Source organism: Desmodus rotundus, chromosome 3 (genome assembly GCF_022682495.2).
Source record: "Desmodus rotundus isolate HL8 chromosome 3, HLdesRot8A.1, whole genome shotgun sequence".
Lineage (NCBI taxonomy): Eukaryota > Metazoa > Chordata > Mammalia > Chiroptera > Phyllostomidae > Desmodus > Desmodus rotundus.
This window is the reverse complement of record NC_071389.1, coordinates 175689534-175695533: the sequence shown is the minus strand read 5'-3', so window position 1 is coordinate 175695533 and position 6000 is coordinate 175689534. Positions and strand designations below refer to the sequence as shown.

At 38.4% G+C, this 6000-nt stretch overlaps 1 long non-coding RNA gene across 1 annotated transcript in view; it reads right to left on the bottom strand.

The window, feature by feature from the left end:
• Positions 1–1939: 1939 nt before the first annotated feature.
• The window catches only part of LOC123478197 (uncharacterized), a 33090-nt gene continuing 29029 nt past the window's right edge, over positions 1940–6000 (bottom strand). Inside the window, exon 3 of the long non-coding RNA XR_008426306.1 lies at positions 1940–2405. This is a non-coding gene — a long non-coding RNA (uncharacterized lncRNA). The remainder of the gene's footprint in view (positions 2406–6000) is intronic.

Here is a 6000-nt window from a genome sequence, read left to right as displayed (position 1 = left end):
ACCAATCCTTTCTCTCCCCAAGCTAGACTGACAGGCCTCTTGGTCTAGCATCTCCCCCTGGGCCACTTTGACTTCTATGGCACGTGTGCCTTCATTCCCCTGGCCCCACCCCCAATTTAATGCTGAGAGCAGGGAGAACTATTTTCATTACCCAATTATCTTGCTAGCCTTGCCTGCACTCAGTGTAAGAACCTCCCCCTGCCATAATTTGGGGTGTGGGAGACTCCCCTGGAGCTTTGTCAACTCCATGCTCCCCATATCCTAGTCCTTGCATGCCACAAATTGGGGGTCCACTGACAGCCACCAAACCAAAGGCATAAGCAAAGGAACCCTGGAAACCCTGCAAGGCCTCTCAGGCAGCACTGAGGGCAGCCTCTGCATGAGGGGTGGGGCATCTGCAGCCAGGGGCAGGGTGCCCCTTTGAGGGATGGGTAGCCCAAGCCAGGGGCTAGGGGAGCAGGGCAGAGAATCCACACAGTATTTGCTTGGTTTCCCCGGCAACACAGCCTCACACCCCTGGTGGAAGTGCAACATGATGCTGCCTGGGAAACTCAATGTCCTCACTACAACCCCCTGCAGTTTCTGAAGGCGTTTTTGACCAGCTGCACACCCTTAGTATTCAAACCTCTGACTTCTGTCCCCAGGGAGGATGGCTTGGTGCACAAGTGGCTCCCAGGTCCCATTCCCATGAAATTATCTCTATCCCTTGGCAGCCCCTCCTGTTCCCTACTCTCAGCCAGGGTGCAGCACTGCTACAAGCCAGAGCCTCCTTGGGGGTACTGTCCAACCATAAATGAATATGGTGACTCTCACATATATAGTATACATAGGTTTTTTAACACTTTCTTAAGGTACAAAAAAAGAAACTTACAACTATTTAATAACACACAAACATTAAAAGGCAAAAGTATGCAAATATATATTATATTGAATGACCAATGTTTCAGTATTCTGTCATATTTAAAAATTATTCAGGTAATCAAAGATGAACCATTAATTACTTGTTTTAAAGATAACTAAGGATGTTGGAGAATTTGTTTATATTGACATGCCACAGAACACAATTGTTGATATGAAAAAGTTTGTCAGAATTATAATTTAACTTAGTTGAATACATAATTTTATATATTTCATAATCTTAAATGCTTGTATTATATTTTCCACAGATTAAATTAAAGAAAATATATAGTTCTTTTGCTCTGGCAGGGTAGCAGTTGGTTAGAGCATCATCCTGATACACCAAGGTTGCAGGTGACATCCCTGGTCAGAGCACTTACAAGAGGCAAGCAATGAGTGAGTGCACGGGTAAGTGGAACAACAAATTGCTGTTTCTCTCTCTCCCTGTGTCTCTAAAAAACAAGAATCAATAAAGAAAACATCTCACATTAAAAAAAACAAAGAAGATACATCATTCTTTTAAGACCCAAACCATCAAACTAGTCCCATTTATCCAAGAATTCACCATAGTCCCATGGTCTTGGATTGTTATATAAAAATACATCTGAGGCTAGGTGTTTTTATAAGATTTGTTTCTTCTTAAAAGGCTACAACTTTCGAAGTATTCAATGGTTTCACCCTGGAATTCTTGGGTTTGTTTATAGGTTGCAAGCTTTTTTAGTCTTTATAAACCAACGAAGTTGGAGCTCCTTTAACTTTGGAGCTTTTATAATCATATTCATTAATACAGGGTGGGGGAAAAGTAAGTTTAGAGTTGTCCATAATGACACAAGAATACACTCTGTGTTTTGAGTACTCACAACTGTAAACCTACTTTTGCCTCATCTTGTGTACTCCAAAGGTAGGATATTATTTCATACTTACAAAATAAGATATAAAAATTACTTTTAATTACAGACACAAGGACACCCTGAGAGCTTACAGATTTAATTCTACAACCTTACCCATAAAAGGTAAACCCTGAACAAAAAACTCATCAGTCCAGATATCCAAAGGTAATTCTTTGCAGTGGACACAAAATATTTACTGAATTCATTTCAATTTACATGTTATATCGTAAGCAAACAAAAAGATTAATAAACCAAATTCTCTGCCATATCCCATTCAACATAGAATAGATTGCCACCAAATCCACAGAGATCACCAGAAGGTCAGATCATAATACTAGATTTCCAATCACTGCTGCTACCAATGAAATAATTTATCAGCTATGTACAAACCAGAACTGGAACAAAACTTGACCAAGAACCAGAAGCAAAAACAAAACACAGAATCAGGGAAAAGAAAAAAAAAGAGGGAGCTGCAGGAGAATCAGTGAAGATAATGTTGTATTTTTGCTTGGAATTCACTCTGAAGATCGCAAAGATAAATGCCTTCATAGCCCATGCGGTGCACTTCTTGAGCAAGGCAGTTTCACTAGTTCTGATGGGTGAGTCCACTTTGGCCATCTAGGTGGAAAAAAGTCCATTAACTGTCAAAGTATAACTTTGTTTCTAAAATGTTAAAAATGGTTCAAACACACATAGAATGACACCATCAATAATTTATGTATTTCATTAATGAGAGAAATAGCAAAATTATAAAGCTGATTTAAAGGAGAATTAGAGAAATTAAGAACCATATTATAAATTATGAGGAAAGACCTACTGAAATAAATTAAGTTTGAGACAAAAGTGGCTAAAACCCGACCAGTCAATAATCCTCTAACCTACAATGGTATCTTTTCTAGAGAACATTAATTATTTATATCTGTGCCAATATAAAACCCTACAAGGGGATATATGTACTTTCAGTCCTAGACCATAGTAATCCTAGAACTAGAGAGATCCTTAACAGGATGAAGTACAGCATTGAAAGAACACGCAAACATCCTTTTGCTTAAGTTGAAAGTTTTGAATGATATTTCTGAACAGGAAAGAGAATCAGAGTAAAGTGTGAAAAAAAATGAGTTCAAATTTATTTCTTCTTCTTTTTTTTTTTTTATTAGAGAGGGAGAGAAACATCAATGTGTGGTTGCCTCTCGTGTGCCCCCCACTGGGGACCTAGCCCGCAACCCACGCATGTGCCCTGACCAGGAATTGAACCGGCAACCCTTTGGTTCGCAGCCCATGCTCAATCCACTGAGCCACACCAGCCAGGGCAAATTTATTTCTTCTTTAGACTTTTGTTTATTTCTTAGTTACTTCTTCCTAATTTTTGCAGAATGCTAAGATCCCAAGCCAGGGAGAACCTGCTCCCACTGAGAATTTTCCCTTAATTTATTAGGAAAGGCCACGATTCTAATAGTTAATTTCCTTTTAAGCAGATAAGGGCTAATGTTACTTCAATGGGAACACTTTTAGTTACATTTCTAAAAATGGAGAAATGGAGTTTGAAGCATATCAGTTTCTAACTCCCACACTCCGTGACTCCCACAAAAAATATGAATAATTTTTTACATTTACTTATGCTTGTATCATATGCAAAACTTACTTTTGGCTGTTAGTGTCCGGTCTACCTCAAGAGCCTGTCTTTCAGCATAGAACATTGGTTAAGAGGGCAGCCTAAATCCTTGTAGCTCTGATTTCAAAGTGCGTTAACTCTTTGGCCTCACTTTCTTCACCTGGTTTTATGTTGAAAGGGAATAGAGTATTCCCCAAGAAGCAATATTATCCTGGTTTTTCACTACCCTACTAAATTCATCAATCAGGGTTTACTTATTCACTCATCTCTCTAGCCATTAGATGTCAATTTTTAAGAGAAAGCCATCTTAAGGAGTGGTTTTTACTGTATGTAAGACTTACCTGAAACATGTTAAAATCAAGATGCCTGGCCTGATTCTATAGCACTGAGATCAGCTTAGCAGTCTGCTATTTTACACAGACCTCCCAGGGAATTCTTATTCATGTGGTCCTTAGAACATATTTTGAGAATAGGGATTAAAAACTAGTTTCTCATACCAACTGATATGGAGGCAGAAGCCAAAAGAGGTTATTGGTAACTATAGTATTGGGAGGATTTGGGGTTGGCCTGGCCCAAGTGGCAATTATTAAGAAAATAAAATGGGTGAAGTGATCCAGGCACAGCAGTTGCAGAGGTTTTTTTAAAAAAGTGCAGAAAATTAGGTACTGTAACATGAATGCTGCCAAAGGACACCTCACTCCAGGTATCAATGGTTTTGGCTTCAGAACAGTGAAATATGCAAGAAAAATTTGACAACCAGCTTAATATATTGCTTAATGTGTATTTCAGAGAAATATTGGGTCTAACACTGTAATAAAATAATAGACTCTCAGGCAGTTCTCTGACTTAAATAAATTTATAAAACTAGAATATCTGAATGAATGAGAGATAAGTAACCCCACAGACAGGATAATATAACATCACACACCAGAGGAAGGCAAATGGCAAAGCCTTTTGTAAACTATTTGGTACTGATGGTGACCTGACATACTAAGTCCTTATGATCCAGGATGTCACTAATTACACTGGCCAGAATGTGGGCTTAGAGATATTACGTAAGAGTTAGAACTATAGTATACTTTGTTGCACACTGCTCATGATCATACCTAATAATCCACTTTTAGAATGGTTATCTCTTGAACTTTAAACCACGAACTTTTCAGCTCTCAAGACCTAGTAATCACTGAAAAGATGGGATGTGTTAATAGCAAAAGGAATTTTGAAGTAGAAACTGCTGCCTGGCTATTTCAGGCTCCTTATGCCACCAGAACAAGAGGCAGAAAAAGAGGTAAGAATTTTAGATGGATGATGGATCATGATTATAAAGGTGAAATGAAGAGCACATCAAGAATCCTGGGGAACTTCTGGGGTCATCTCCTGTTACCATTATTTAGGGGCACTAGAGTAACAGATACATACACAGGGAAGACCACAAATGACCATTTCCCTCAGAATTGAAGATCTGAGTCACTCCAGTGGGGTTGGATTGAGTAGGCGTGGGAGGAAAGGGAAGGGAGGAGTAGAAATCATACAAGTTGAAGTGCTGCCAGAGGCAATGAATACAATGTAAGTAAAGGGAGATCTAAGTCATAAATCATAAATACTGGCTACTAAATCATTGTCAGTTACAGACATGAGGGCTTTAGCCATAGTCTCTACCTCAGATTTAATATTGTTATTTTAGTGTTTACTAATTGTAAAAAATTAGTAATTGTTCTTCACAATTTCTTTCTCTACTACTTCCTTTGTAACAGAGCACCCAGTTTTTATGTAGGCACATAACTACTCCAAGTCTGCATTTCCTTATCTCTTTAACTCGATATGCCCATGTGACTAAGTTCTGACCAGTGGAATATAAGCAGAAATGTTGTTTGTAAAAGTCCTCAAGTGGGGGCAGGATACCATTTTCACTTATTTTTCTTGCTGACTGTTTTGCTCTTTATTTGAAAATATTCGATTCCTCCATACAGGACAAGATAAACAAATGAGATATTTGAAGCACATAAAAAGCTTTAAGCCTAGATACTTGGTAAGCTTGTGGCTTATGAGTTTTAGGTGAAATTCATAGGATGTGTTAACTGTAGGTAATGTGTAAGCAAGTAGCTTGTGACATGAGCAGAATTTATAAATTGTATTAAATTTAGATTTTTTTTAAAAAACTATTTTTTTAGAGAGAGAGGGAGGGAGGAAGAAATAGAGGGAGAGAAACATCTATTGGTTTCCTCTTGCATGCCTTCAACTGGGGACCTGGCCCGTAATCCAGGCGTGTGCCCTGACCAGGAATCAAACCAGCGACCTTTCGGTTCTCAGGCTGATGCTCAATCCACTAAGCTATGCCAGCTGGGGCAAAATTTAGATTTTAAATAAGTTAGTAACTTGTAAGACATGTTAAAGTTACATATAACTAATGTAGTATATGACAGAACAAACAATGCTATTATAGTTAGAAAGGGTGGAAAGATCAAGATACAAAGTATACACACATATCTAGGCTGACAGCTATGTCATTCTTAAGTTGGCCACTGAAACAGGCAGAATTTTAAAATGGTCCCTCAAATTCCTGTCTCCTGGTATGTACAAATCTTCCCTGAGTTATTCATT